Source organism: Chiloscyllium plagiosum, unplaced genomic scaffold (genome assembly GCF_037043375.1).
Source record: "Chiloscyllium plagiosum isolate Xiang-an unplaced genomic scaffold, Cpla_swu_hap1 HiC_scaffold_27, whole genome shotgun sequence".
NCBI classification, from domain to species: domain Eukaryota; kingdom Metazoa; phylum Chordata; class Chondrichthyes; order Orectolobiformes; family Hemiscylliidae; genus Chiloscyllium; species Chiloscyllium plagiosum.
The window spans coordinates 14409894-14424389 of NW_028270165.1; the positions used below are offsets into that span (position 1 = coordinate 14409894).

Consider the following 14496-nt stretch of genomic DNA (forward strand, 5'->3'; position numbering starts at 1 on the left):
GATCTTATGCCCAGATCCCTCTGTATGCCAGTGCTCCTATGTGTTCTGCCATTTATCATACAATTCTTATATTTTCTTCATCACTATCGAGCTTCACTTTAACTGTCTTTCTCTCTTCATCTCTTTTTTTTCCCCCCTCCTCACCCCTCCACACATCAGCATATCATAAGACCATAGGAGCAGAAATTAGGCCATTCATCCCATTGAGTCTGCTTCGCCATTCAATCATGGCTGATACGTTTCTCAACCCCATTCTCCCCGTAACCCTTAATCCCCTTGATACTCAAGAACCTATCTATCTCAGTCTTAAATATACTCAGTAACTTGGCCTCCGCAGCCTTCTGTGGCGGTGAATTCCATAGATTCACCACACTCTGGTTTAAGAAGTTTCTCTCCCCTCTGTTTTAAAGGGTCTTCCCTTGACGCGAAAGCTGAGCCCTCAGGTTCTAGTCTTTCCTACCAATGGAAACATATTCCCAACATCCACGCCGTTCATTATTCTGTAGGTTTCAATTAGATCCCCTCTCATCCTTCTGAACTCCATGAAGTATAAACCTAGAGACCTCTAATGTTCTTCATATGTTAAATTTTTCATTCCTGGACCATTCTTGTGAACCTCCTCTGAACATGTTCCAGGGCCAGTACATCCTTCCTGAGATATGGGGCCCAAATCCACATACAGTACTCTAATTGTGGGCTGACCAGAGCCTTACAGAGCCTCAGAAGTACATCCCTACATTTATATTCAAGTCTGATCAAAATAAATGCCTTCATTGCATTTGCCTCCCCAACTACTGACTCAACCTGTAAGTTTATCTTGAGAGAATCCTGGAGTAGAACTCCATAGTCTCTCCCCATAATCTTTCTGTTCCTGAGTAGCAGCAGAGATTTACAGATACCTCGATTGTTTTCAGGGATACCAAGGGATCTTGGGAATTGCCAGTATCTCAGGAGGAGGTAGAGAGGAATGTGGTGTGGTCCTGTAAACTGCAGAACTTTCCAAACTCCCTGAATCAGCAGTAACTCTTTCTGGACCAAGAAACAAAAGGGCCACTGAGAAACTGCTACATCAGAAGACCTCAGAAGCAGAAATGAGGCCATTCAGCTCATTGAGTCTTCTCCACCATTCAATCATTCTTACCTGGAGGAGAAAGTGAGGTCTGCAGACGCTGGAGATCAAAGCTGAAACTTTATTGCTGGAACAGCACAGCAGGTCAGGCAGCATCTAGGGAACAGAAGATTCGACGTTTCGGGCACATGCCCTTCTTCAGGAATGAGCAGAGAGTGTTCAGCAGGAGAAGATAAAAGGTAGGGAGGAGGGACTTGGAGGAGGGGCGTTGGAAATGTGATAGGTGGAAAGAGGTCAAGGTGAGGGTGATAGGTCGGAGTAGGGTGGAGGCGGAGAGGTCAAGAAGAAGACTGCAGGTCAGGAAGGCGGTGCCGGGCTGGAGGGATTTGGCTGAGACAAGGTGGGGGGAGGGGGGATGAAGAAACTGGTGAAGTCCAAGTTCATCCCCTGTGGTTGGACGGTTCCCAGTCGGAAGATAAGACGCTCCTCCTCCGACCGTCGCGTTGTTGTGGTTTGGCGGTGGATGAGTCCAATGACCTGCATATCCTCGGTGGAGTGGGAGGGGGAGTTGAAATGCTGTGCTACAGGGTGATTGGGTTGGTTCGTCCGGGTGGCCCAGAGGTGCTCTCTGAATCGCTCTGCAAGTAGGCGGCCTGTCTCCCCAATATAGAGGAGGCCACACCGGCTGCAGCGGATGCAGTAGATAATGTGGGTGGAGGTGCAGGTGAATCTGTGGCGGATATGGAAGTTTCGTTTGGGGCCTTGGAGAGAAGTGAGGGGGGAGGTGTGGGCGCAAGTGTTGCACCTCCTGCGGTTGCAAGGGAAGGTGCCGGGAGTGGAGGTTGGGTTGGTGGGGGGTATGGATCTGACAAGGGAGTCGCGGAGGGAGTGGTCTCTACGGAAAGCTGATAGAGGAGGGGAGGGAAATATATCCTTGGTGGTGGGGTCCGTTTGGAGGTGGCGGAAGTGACGGCGGATGATGCGCTGTACATGGAGATTGGTGGGGTGGTAGGTGAGGACCAGTGGGGTTCTGTCCTGGTGGCGGTTGGAGGGGCGGGGCTCAAGGGCGGAGGAGCGGGAAGTGGAGGAGATGCGGTGGAGGGCATCGTCGATCACGTCGGGGGGGAAATTGCGGTCCTTGAAGAAGGAGGCCGTCTGTGTCATTCTTACCTATCAAGAGTTACGGGGAGAATTGGGTTGAGAAACATATCAGCCATGATTGAATAGTGGAGCAGACTCAATAGGCTGAATGGCCTAATTTCTGGTAGTTAGTCATCCCTGGGAAGAAGGATGCAAAACAACAAGTTGTTTCCTGGGACCGATGAGCTAAGTGTTTAATAACCTCATGACAAAAGGACAATTAAGTTTGTCTGTGGAAGGAAGGCCCTGACGTAAAGGGGTTTTTTGCAGGAAAGGCTGTATCAAACAAACCACTAACCCTCGAGGATAAGGAGGTAAGCCAGAGACCGGAGATCTCCAGAAGTGTGGGGAGGTGGTGTTAGAATCTAAAGAAGCATCACATCACAGATTTGAAAGCGAGGAATCTCCACCAGAATGCAACTCCAGAAAGATGCAGCAGCAGTAATTGGAAGAAGAATGCTGCACTGAATCCCTGGATACTTCCAGAGACAGATACTGTTGGGGTAAACTCAGTTAAATTCTGCCATCAATTGGGTGATAGCCAAGTTGTGAGTGAGGTTTAACTTGTTACTTGAGGAGTTTTATTTTTGGTTGTTGCATACAATAAAGTGTAAATCATTGTTTCAGCAGTTAATTGTGTGCAGTTTCTGAGTTAAGAGCCAAATTAAGACGATTCACCCACAACCACAGAGAGAGGCTGGGATTCATGTTGACTTCATTGCATTCAGCAGTACATCACGTCAATACTCTTATAATGCGAAGGCTGACAGCACCACCTTTCTCAAACAGAGGAGCGTGTCGCCCAATAATCTGTAAAATTAGCATGAAAAGTGGTGTAACCTGCTCTACTGAGAAGAATAAATCCCCAACACTTTAAAATCAACAATCAGCAATTTATTTATCCAACTCTCACGTGAACAAATGAACAAAAGTATTAACATACTGGATACAGGCCAGGAGCAGATGGGTGGCACTAGTTTAGTTGGGGATCATGGACTGGTTGGTCTGAAGGGTCTGTTTCCAGGCTGCATGACTCCATCGCACGGAATGAATGGGGATCCATCCCAGAGATGATAAAGGTTTCAAGCACCACCTTAGGCAAATGTGTGGACACCCCTCCAGATAACTGAGGGCAGTGGGACACTGAGGGACACTGAGGGTCAGTAGATCAGTCAGCCAGCCAGTTCTCTCCAGGAGACTTGTCTCTTAAGAAAGGAAGTGGTTTCCTGTCCCATCAGCCAGATTATCCAGTTTGGATTAGGTCCTATATTTCCAACAAAATAGGTAGACAGGGCAGTGTCTATAACAAATATGTTATTCAACTTGGAAGAGTGCTGAAGACATATACAAGGATGTTACCAGGATTCAAGGGTCTGTGTAAAAGGGAGAGGTTGGACAAGCTAAGATATTTTTATTTAGAGCATTAGAGACTGAGAGGGGCCCTTAGAGAAGTGAAGTGATCGTGAGAGGCATGGAGAGGGTGAATGCACTCAGACGTTTACCCCGGGGTTGGGGAAGTGAGAGCTAGAGGGCATCAGTTTAAAGTTAGAGGAAAAAGAATAAAAGGGAATGTGAGGGGCAACTTTTTTTTTTATGCAGACGGTGGTACACATATGGAATGAAATGCCAGCGGAAGTGGTTGAGGTGGGTACATTAACAATATTTAAAAGGCATTTGGACAAATAAGTGGATAGGAAAGGTATGGAAGGAAATGGGCCAAGTGCAGGGAAATGGGCTTAGTGTTGATGGACAGTTTGGTCGGCATGGACCATGTTGGGCCGAAGGGCCTGTCTCCTGCTGTGGGACTCTATGATTCATGTCTCTTTGTCGGTCCGACAGTTTTGAGTTTCCAAATGAACATCTCACTAAATCAGGCCGAATAAACTCCAATCTCATTCATCAACTCTGATGCGGAGGTGCTGGTATTGAATTGGGGTGGACAAGGTCAGAAGTCACATGGCACCAGATGAAGTGATGAAGGAGCAGCACTCATGAAAGAGCAATGCTCCTAAAGTTTGTGATTTCAAATAAACTTGTTGCACTGTAACATGGTGTTGTGTGACTACGGACTTCTTCAACTCTGGGTTTGTCTCAAACTTGACGGGATACTTTGTCCAACTTGGCATATTTTATCAGTATCGCTTGGAGGAATTCTTTTTTTTAAGATTAGATTCCCAACAGTATGGAAACAGGTCCTTTAGCCCAACAAGTCCACACTGGCCCTCCGCAGAGTAACCCAGCCAGACCCATTCCCCTATTCCTATTCCTCTACATTTACCCCTGACTAATGCACCAGACCTACACATCCCTGAACACTATGGGACAATTTAGATGGGCCAATCCATCCTCACCTGTACACCTTTAGACCAGGGGAAGGAAACCTGGGCACTCAGAGGTAACCCATAGAGACGTGAGGGGGACATCCTGAAAGCTACACACAGACTGTCATCCCGAGGGTGGAATTGAACCCAGGTCAGCATCGTGAGGCAGTGGTACTAACCACTGAGTCACCATACCAACCTTGAGCTACATAGGTGGGCTTGGGGGGGGGGATGGTGAGTCCAGCACAAAACAAAAAAAGCCCACTACACCCACTGTCAGAATGGGCAAGAGGTTCAGCCCTTGGGATGACCCACTGCAGCGTCACTGGTGGAATCTGATTGTTGGATGCACTGGTGCCCCCGCTGGTGCCTCCGCAAGTTGCAGGACAATGTGAACCTCCGCCCGCAGTCGGGGCAGGCAAACGACCTCTCCCCGGTGTAGACCCATTGATGGGCCAGCAGTTTGGAGGAGCGGGTGAACCCCTTTCCACACTCGGGGCAGCTGAATGGCCTTTCCCTGGTGTGGACCCGCCAGTGGGACAACAGGTCAGAGGAATTGCTGAAGGCCTTACCACACTCGGAGCAGGCGAAAGGCCTCTCCCCAGTGTGGATTCTCCGGTGTCTCAGTAGATCGGAGGAATTGCTGAAGGCCTTCCCGCACTCTGGGCAGCTGAAGGGCCTCTCCCCCGTGTGGACCCGCTGATGGGCCAGCAGGTTGGAGGATTTACTGAAGGCCTTCCCGCACTCTGGGCAGCTGAAGGGCCTCTCCCCCGTGTGGACCTGCTGATGGGCCAGCAGGTTGGAGGAATTGCTGAAGGCCTTCCTGCACTCTGGGCAGCTGAAGGGCCTCTCCCCTGTGTGGACCCGCCGGTGCCTCAGCAGGTTGGAGGAGTCGCTGAAGGCCTTCCTGCACTCTGGGCAGCTGAATGGCCTCTCCCCCGTGTGGACTCGCCGGTGCTTCAGCAGGTCGGAGGAATTGCCAAAGGCTTTCCCGCACTCGTGGCAACTGAAAAGCCTCTCTCCTGCATGGATTCGCTGGTGGGTCTGGAGGTTGTCCACACAAGTGAACCCTTTCCCGCATACGGACAGTAAAACGTCCTCTCACCAGTCTGTATATGCTGGTGGGCCAGCAGGACACAGGAGCAAGTAAAGCCCTTCACCCGCTTGGGGCAGGAGAACGGCCTCTTCCCAGTGTGATTGCACTGATGAGCCGCCAGGACACGGAAGCCCTTCCCGCAGTTGCCACACTTCCATGGTTTCTCAACGGGGAGTGTTGCCTCAGGTTTCTCCATGGCCGAAGCTTCAGCTGCACACACACACACACACACACACACACGTGTACAACCCCGCCGTGAATTTTTCTTTCCAGGCAGTAGAGTTATTTCAGGCTCCACACTCAGTGCGCTGCAACAGTAGCGTCTTTCAACCAGTGCCCCTGTACTCAAAGAGGAAGCAAAAAGAAAGCTTTGCTCCTTCTCACAGAATCATAGTTGAAAATTGTTGCGGTCCTGGTGGATTGAGTGACTGTCAGACATTGACGTGAAAGTGAGGAATGGAGACGCTGGAGAGTCAGATTCAAAAAATGCGTTGCTGGAAAAGCGCAGCATGGCAAGCAGCATCAGATAAGCAGGAAAATCAACATTTTGGACTTGAGCCCTTTATCTGTTGACTTTGAAACTTTTGTCTTCAGATAGTCTGTAAGAAAAGATTACAAAAATCATCACTGCCAGTCCGGTTAAGAATGAGACATCAAGGCATTGACACTGACACCAGAGAGAAACTGTACATATAGATGTGGCAAATGTTAGTGGCAAGCCACAGTGATAAAGATATGTAGCACAGAAACAGACCCTTTGGTCTAATTCATCCGTGCCAACTAGATAACCTGACCTAATCTCGGCTGATTTGCCAGCATCTGGCCCATATCATCTAAACCCTTCCTAATCGTATACCCATCCAGATGCCTTTTAATGTCATAATTGTGCCAGCACCCACCACTTCTTCTGACAGCTCTTTCCTTAAACACGCCACTTTCTGCATGAAAGACTTATCCCTTAGGTTTCTTTGTTAAGTTCTTTTGCTTGAGCTTCTTACACTGCAATACGCCAACTTCTGTGAACAACCAAACTTTATTAAGTACAGTACAAGCTGTGGAGAAACTCTTAACACTCTTCGCAATGCTTGAACACAACAGTACCAAAAAAACAAACCCCTTAAACAAAGTAAAACTGAAACAGAGGCTTACAGTTGAAGTTAGAAGGGCAGAAGGAGACAGTGTTAGCAGCTTTTCTCCACATAGTCCACTGCTTAACTCACCCAAACAAGACTTCAGCTTTCAGGACTGACCACTCCCCTTTCATTGTACAGGTCACTTCTAAAACATAAAAGCTTTGGCCTCAAGTCTCATCTGTTCACACATTACCAAAAATGCCTCCCAATACCGTTTTTCATCTCTGTACTAAACCAATTGCTTCGGAGCTTGGGTCTTTTTACCACCCCTCTGAAAAAAAACCAAGGACACAGCATCCTTGAGAAGAAGGACCAGCTTTTAGAAAAAAGGACCAGCTTTGTGACAGAGGGATATAGGCCAAACACTGGCAGATGGGATTAGATTCGTTTCAGAACATAGCATGGAGTAGTTGGACTGAAGGGACTGTTTCTGTGCTGTTTGACTCGGTAACTGTTCTGCAATGGTGTGAAAACCATTCCCTTGCCTTCCCACATAAACATCCACTTCTTTGTTGTTCCAAAATCAGATGAACTCAGCCTTGAATATATTCAATGATCCCATAACTGCAGGAAGACATCCCCACTTCTGATCTCAATTCCTCTTGCTAATATACCACTTGCCTTCCTCATTGCTTGCTGCACCTATCTGACAACTGGCATTAACTGGTATGGAAGGACGCTGAGGCCCCTTTATACACATTCCTGATGAAGGGCTCGTGCCTGTAACGCTGACTCTCCTGCTCCTCGGATGCTGCCTCATCTGCTGTGCTTTTCGAGCACCACACTTTTTGACTCTGATCTCCAACATTTGCAGTCCTCACTTTCTCCACATCCAAATATATCACCATTTAAACAATGCATCTCCTTTCTGCTTCCCCCGGGAATGCTATCACTTCACATCGTGGTACTGCATTTTCCATGAGCTTGCCAACTGAGACACAGACCTGGCCCAACTTTTCCAGAATCTGTCCCCTCCATAAATTGAGATTGAGAGAGAGACACACACAATAAAGGTGTCTCTGATTAGTAGGAGGACCACGCTCCTTCCGGTCCTCCAGGGCTTCCTATTGGCCCAACAAAAGAAGATCACGCGCAGTTTCCGCGGACAGCCAGGAGCACGCACAGGTTTTGCTGACACCGGCGAACATGCGCAGTGTGTGTTGTCACCGAGGAGCATGCGCAAGATGCTCTGTGACGTTGCAGGTGTTACCGACAGGTTTTGTGCCCAAATGACACTCGGAGACAAGAAAGGCTGGAGCGACGTTTTATATTTATCCTGCGGCTCCACATTTTATTTGACGACTCATCTTTTCCTCAGGGTAGGGGATTCCCAAACTGGAGGGCATAGATTGAAGGTGAGAGGGGAAAGATTTAAAAGGGACCGAAGGAGAAGAAAAAAAGTGTGAAAGTTAATTCCCCTCAAGTGCCCTCTCCAAACCTGCACATCTTTGGATTGTGGGGAGAAACCGGAGCACCAAAGGAATCCCACGCAGACATGGGGAGAAGGTGCAAACTCCACTCAGACAGTTGCCCGAGACTGGGATCAAACCCGGGTGCCTAGCGCTATAAGGCAGCAGTGCTAACTACTGAGCCTGTTCAGAAAAAGCAGCAATTGATTTATATTAGGGTGAGAGGGGAAAGGATAAAAAGGGACCTAAAGGGCAACTATTTTACGCAGCGGGTGGTGCGTGGATTGAATGAGCTCCCAGAGGAAGTGGTGGAGGCTGGTACAATTACAATATTCAAAAGGCATCTGGATGGTTTTATGAACAGGAAGGTTTGGAGGGATATGGGCCAAGAGCTGGCAAATGGGCCAAGGTTAATTTAGGATATCCGACTGGCACGGAACAAACAGTTTGTTTCCATGTTCCACTACTCTATTTCTATATAGTCAGAACTGTTATGACACGGACTGCACCCCCCACTAATTTAAACCCAAAAAAGATTTACCCCATGTGATAATGTGAAAATTCAAGAGGTAAGGTACTGTTTCTAAAAGTCACTATTTAAAGTTTTATTTCATGATCTAGGACACTAACTTGCAAGTGTTTAAATCTGCTGGGATTTTTCGTACCGCCAAATCTATTCAAATCTGTCTAAACTAGTTCAAATCTCGGACGAAAGCCCTCAAATTTTACAACACTGGGTGCAACTTCCCCCACCTAATTTAAACCAGCAACATAGAGAAGGTTTAACCCATGCAGTAATCTGTGAAAATTCAAGAACCAAGAAACTATTCCCAAAAGTCAGTATTTAAAGTTAAAATGAACAACTTTATTTATTAACGTCTAACGGAGAATAATTAATTAACAACAATTTACAACTCCTTTCTCTAACCTATCTTCTACCTTCCCCTGTATGATACCAGTCCAATAAAAACCCCTGATTAAGATTTACCGAAAGATTCAAACTTCAAGACCAGCCAGCTGTTAAATCTTCTCTTTGTACCTTCCTCTGTAGATTTGCTCTCCAGGTCGGTGTCGATGTTTTTTCTCTGTGCAGACTCCTTCTCTGGACAGGTACCTCTCAGAGTTCTCACTAGCAGCCTTTTGGTCTTTTGACAGTTCTCCTGTAACTGTTCAACTTTTTGTTTTGATTTTGTACTCCAAAGCATCAAATCGTTTCATTGGTGTTAATATTAGATTAGATTAAATTCCCTACAGTGCGGAACCAGGCCCTTCGGCCCAACCAGTCCACACCGAGCCTCCGAAGAGTAACTCACCCAGACCCATTTCCCTCTGACGAATGCACCTAACACTACGGGCAATATAGCATAGCCACTTCACCTGACCTGCACATCTTTGGACTGTGGGAGGAAACTGGAGCACCCAGAGCAAACCCACGCAGACACGGGGAGAATGTGCAAACTCCACACAGTCACCCAAGGCTGGAATCGACCCTGGTGGTGTGAGGCAGCAGTGCTAACAATATTATCAAAATACTAAATACAAATTTGATTGGAATTCAGTATTTTGGGGCAAGATTTAAATCGATTGGCCAAAATTGAGTATGTTTTTGTCTCCAGGCAACCCAGCTACTGAGCTGTTTGACCAAATGTTAAATTGTTACCTTGTTCAGAACGTTTGGTGCTACGTCAGGTGGTTCTGCTCGCTTTTCAATTCTCTTGAAGGTAGAATACACGTCTACACCTTCTAACAGAACCAATTTTTCAAGACTAGGAATCGGCCATTCACCCCTAACAGGAGAAAGTGAGTACTGCAGATGCTGGAGATTAGAGTCAAGAATGTGGTGCTGGAAAAGCACAGCAGGTCAGGCAATATCCGAGGAGCAGGAAAATTGACATTTTAGGCAAAAGCCTCATTCACCCCGAACAGCCTGTCCTCAACTGCACATAGTTCAAAGCAAGTTTGAGAAAGATGGCTGCAGCTTTGTCTTTATATAAAATTGAACATGCGTTCAAACTTTAATGCTATTTCTGAATATATTATTTTAGCTATTCTCAATTTGAAAGATCAGCCATTTCTCGTGCACCCCCATCTCCCAGGCAGTGTCATCACCAACCATTTTCTCTCTCTCTTCTGAGAAGAGCTTGATACAGCGATCAAAGAGAGTTCGAGGCATGAGAAAGTTTAGTGGGAGTTGGAAGAGATACAGAATGGACAGGGTGACAGAGTGTGGGGCCATTGAGAGACTGGGGGGAACAGAGGGTGTGGGGGCGGAAAGGAAAGACTTGGGGGTCAAAGGGTGGAGGAATAGAATGAGGGGGAGAGAGAGAAAATGGGGGGCAGAGAGTTGCGGGATGAGAGAGAATGGTTGGGGGCAGTGGGTGGGGAGAGAGACAGCACAATTCCCACCTTCCCCAGGACTGGGGCAGTGTCCCATCAACTGGAACCTACTCCTCCCACAGCAGTCATTTCTCAATCCACATATGGATAAAGCAGAAGACTTATATAATCCCTGCAGGCCATTTCACCTATCAAATTCAGACCGACCTTCCACACAGCATCCCACCCAGACTCATCCACTTACCCTACAGCCCTGCAGTTCCCCATGGCTAACCCACTCTAACCTGCAGATCCTTGGACACTTTAGCACAGCCGATCCATCCGAAACTGCAGATCCTTGGACTGTGGGAGGAAACCGGAGCACCCAGAGGTAACCTGCGCAGACAGAAGAGGGAGAACATACCAAAGTTCACACAGACAGTCATGAGAAGGTAGAATCAAATCGCTTCTAACAATTCTCCCACACCTGCAAAACCCTGAGCACTATGGGTAATTTAGCAGAGCCAACCCACCCTAACCTGGGCAAAGATAAAAATCACATGACGCCAGTCCAACAGGTTTATTTGGAAGCACTAGCTTTCGGAGCACTGCTCCTTCATTCGGTGGTTGTGGAGTATAAGATCATAAGACACTGAGTTTACAGCAAAACGTAACAGAGTCATGCCACTGAAATGATACATTGAAGAAACCTGGATTGTAAAGTCTTTCATCTTTTAGAATGAGTTGCTGGTGTCATTAATATGTAAACCCCAGAACTTCTTCTAAGGCTCAAGATAACTTAAGGTTTTATAAGAAAAGATGACAACTCAGCTCAGACAATGCATTAAAGGTGTGAGGCCAGAGTCTGTCTGTATCCCAGTTTTTGAGTCCGACTGGTTCTATTTCCAAAGTGGAATTTATAAAATATTCCATGTATTGTCTGCCTGCAGATTGTGCATTTTTTGAGCAAAATAGATGGTATCTGCAAATACAAATTCACCCCATAGACCTCGGTCTGTGTGTGCGCGCGCGCGCACACACATGAGAGAGAGAAAAAGTCTAGTTCCATACTGTATATCTCTATGTCTATTGCATAACAGATGCTTTATTTCTGTTTATGTAAATATTGTTATAAATCATAGCAGGGTACTAATACTTAGATGTAAGGGAGAGAGAATTCTTCAATCAGGGCACTATAAGAATCCTGGCAGACCCCTATTTCTAGTTTACTTGCCAATGAACAGACACAAGCACCTATTTAATTCTAACTTTTCACTTATTTTGTTATATTTTCTGGTATGATACTCTGTGTCTGGATGGTTTACAGGCTGGGAGATTGTAGATTGGACTTTGATTGACTGAATGATTTATTGTTCCAGAAGGTGTCAAAGGAGGTTAAAGCTTCAGCAGAAATGAAGCAGAGCTGAGAACAGACAACAACTGTGGGAACAGGGAGATCAATAGAGGACAAAGAAACCAGGACCTGAAAACCGAGCTGACACTAGACTACCCTGTGATCAGTGCTTTGATTAGCAGTGTCAACCCTCTACCTTTACCTCGCTTCCCATTCGACTTGAATGCCACATCTCCCCTCAATATTTAGGATCCAATCCTTGTCATCCTGAAGCCATGTCTCTGTAAGGAGTCCCAGATCAAAACCTGGAGTGCAGGTTCATAGTTCCTTAAAGGTAGAGTCCCAGGTAGATATGATAGTGAAGGCAGCATTTGGTATGCTTTCCTTTATCGGTTACAGCACTGAGTAAAGGAGTTGGGAGCTAGGTGATGTTGCAGCTCTACAGGACATTGGTGAGGCCACATTTGGAATATTGTGTGCAACTCTGGTCTCCTGCCCATCAGAAGGACGGTGTGAAACTTGAAAGGGTTCAGAAAAGATTTACCAGCATGTTGCCAGGTTTGAAAAAAATTAGCTCTCGGGAGAGGCTGAATAGGCTGGGGCTGTTTTCACTGGAGCGTCGGAGGCTGAGGGATGACCTTAGAGGTTTATAAAATCATGAGAGGCAAGGATAGGGTAAATAAACAAAGTCTTCTCCCTGGGGTGGGGGAGTGCAGAACTAAAGGTTTTGGGCGAACGGGGAAAGACATAAAAGAGCTCTAAGGGGAGCCTTTTCACACAGAGTAGTGCATATATGAAATGACCAGCCAGAGGAAGTGGCGGAGACTGGTATAATTACAGAATTTAAAAGGCATTTGGATTGGTCTATAATAGAAGGGGTTCGAGGGATTATGGCCCCAGGGCTAGCAAGCAGACGAGATTAGGATAACTGATAGGCATGGACAAATTGGACCGAAGGGTCTGTTTCTGTGCTGTACATCTCTATGACTCCAATATAAAAGGTTCAGAGGGATATAGGTTAAACACAGGCAGGTGGGTCCAGTTTAGTTTGAGAACATAGTCAGCATGGACTAGTTGGACTGAAGGGTCTGTTTCTGTAACTGATCTGTACTGGTCTTGCCTCCCCCATAACCATCACATCTTTGTTGTTCAAAAATCAGATGAACTCAGCCTTGGATATATTCAATTACGCCCAAACTGCAGGAAGGGGTCCCCACTTCTGAACTCAATTCCTCTTGCTAATATACCACTTGCCTTGCTCACTAATTGCTGCACCTGTCTGACAACTTGCATTGACTGGATTAGAAGGACGCAGAGGCCCCTTTGTTCATCCACACATCATTGCTGATGAAAGGCTCGAGCCTGAAATGTCAATTCTCCTGTATTTGCCATTGAAAAAAGACCTGGACTAACTTTCCCAGAGTCTGTCCCCTCCCTGGATTCACTTCGTTTCCCTTCAGTTCCTGCAAGTCAACAGCTCAACCCCGGAATGGAAAAGGGGTGAGAAAAGAGTGTGCTGTACTCACAGATGTTGGAAAGAGGAAGGAAGTTGCAGTCTGGAGTGAAGCTCAATCTTCGTTCATAGAGAGAGGAGCAGCAGCAACAACTTCAAAAGTTCATTGTCCTACTTCCGCATCCAGACGATGGGTTTGCTGTGATTGGCAGGAGGACCAGTCTCCATCCGGCCCTCCAGAACCTCTCATTGGTCCATCAAAACAAGGTCACGGAGTGTTTCCGCTTGTTGTGTGAGCATGCGTAATATCTTGCTGACACTGTGGAACATGCGTAGTGCGTTGCTGACACCGAGTAGCATGCGCAGTATGGAGATGTTGGTATTACTGCAGATTTTCAAAGTTAAAAATCACACAATGCCAGGTTATAGCCCAACAGGTTTATTTGGAATCACTAGTTTTCGAAGCGCTGCTCCTTCATCGTTGGTTGTGGAGCAGAATCATAACACAGACTTTATAGCAACAGGATTGCAGTGTCATGGGATGTAACATTAAACAACTTTAGCTTACCTCTACCATTTTTTAGAATGACCATGTTAGTTTTGATTCCTTCACATGTAAATCCCAGAACTTTTCAAAAGTTACGTTCTCAAGATAGCTTTTAACAATAGGTGACATCTCAATCAGATCATGCATTGAAGGTGTTAAGTTAAAGTCTGTCTGTGTCCCAATGTTAGGTCAGACGGATTCTATTTCTATCGTGGTATTACAGAATCTTACGTGTATGGGTTTTTGAACAAAATAAAATGCGATTCTGCAAGTACAAATTCAACCCACAAACTTTTATGTGTGTGTGTGTGTGTGCAGGAGAAACCGAGTGATCATGTGTGTGTGAGAGAGTGTAATGGGGTATAAGTCTGTGATAGGGTGTGTATGTGTGTGTGAGTGAGAGAGAGAGAGTGTAATGGGGTATAAGTCTGTGAGAGGGTGTGTGTGAAAGAGAGAGAGCATTTGAGAGAGCGTATGTGTATGAGAGAGAGTCTGTGTGAGTGTTGGTTTGGTGGAGCATGTATTTGTGTGAATGCATGCTTGTGTGTGTGTGTGTGTGAGAGAGAGAGAGAGAGAATGCATAGTACAGTGGGGTCACCTGTAGTGTGACATGAACCCAAGGTCCTGGTTAAGGCCATTTCCATGGGTACCGAACTTG

General features: G+C 46.5%; 1 protein-coding gene and 1 long non-coding RNA gene across 2 annotated transcripts in view; one reads left to right on the forward strand and one right to left on the reverse strand.

Annotated features, from left to right (window-relative positions):
• The window catches only part of LOC148143179 (uncharacterized), a 217166-nt gene that overhangs the window by 18395 nt on the left and 184275 nt on the right, over positions 1-14496 (forward strand).
• On the reverse strand, positions 5492-13463 carry LOC148143180 (uncharacterized). The gene is made up of 3 exons (XR_015751137.1): positions 13365-13463; positions 10790-10880; positions 5492-6225 (listed from the first exon to the last, which is right to left on the reverse strand). It is a non-coding gene; the product is annotated as an uncharacterized LOC148143180 (long non-coding RNA).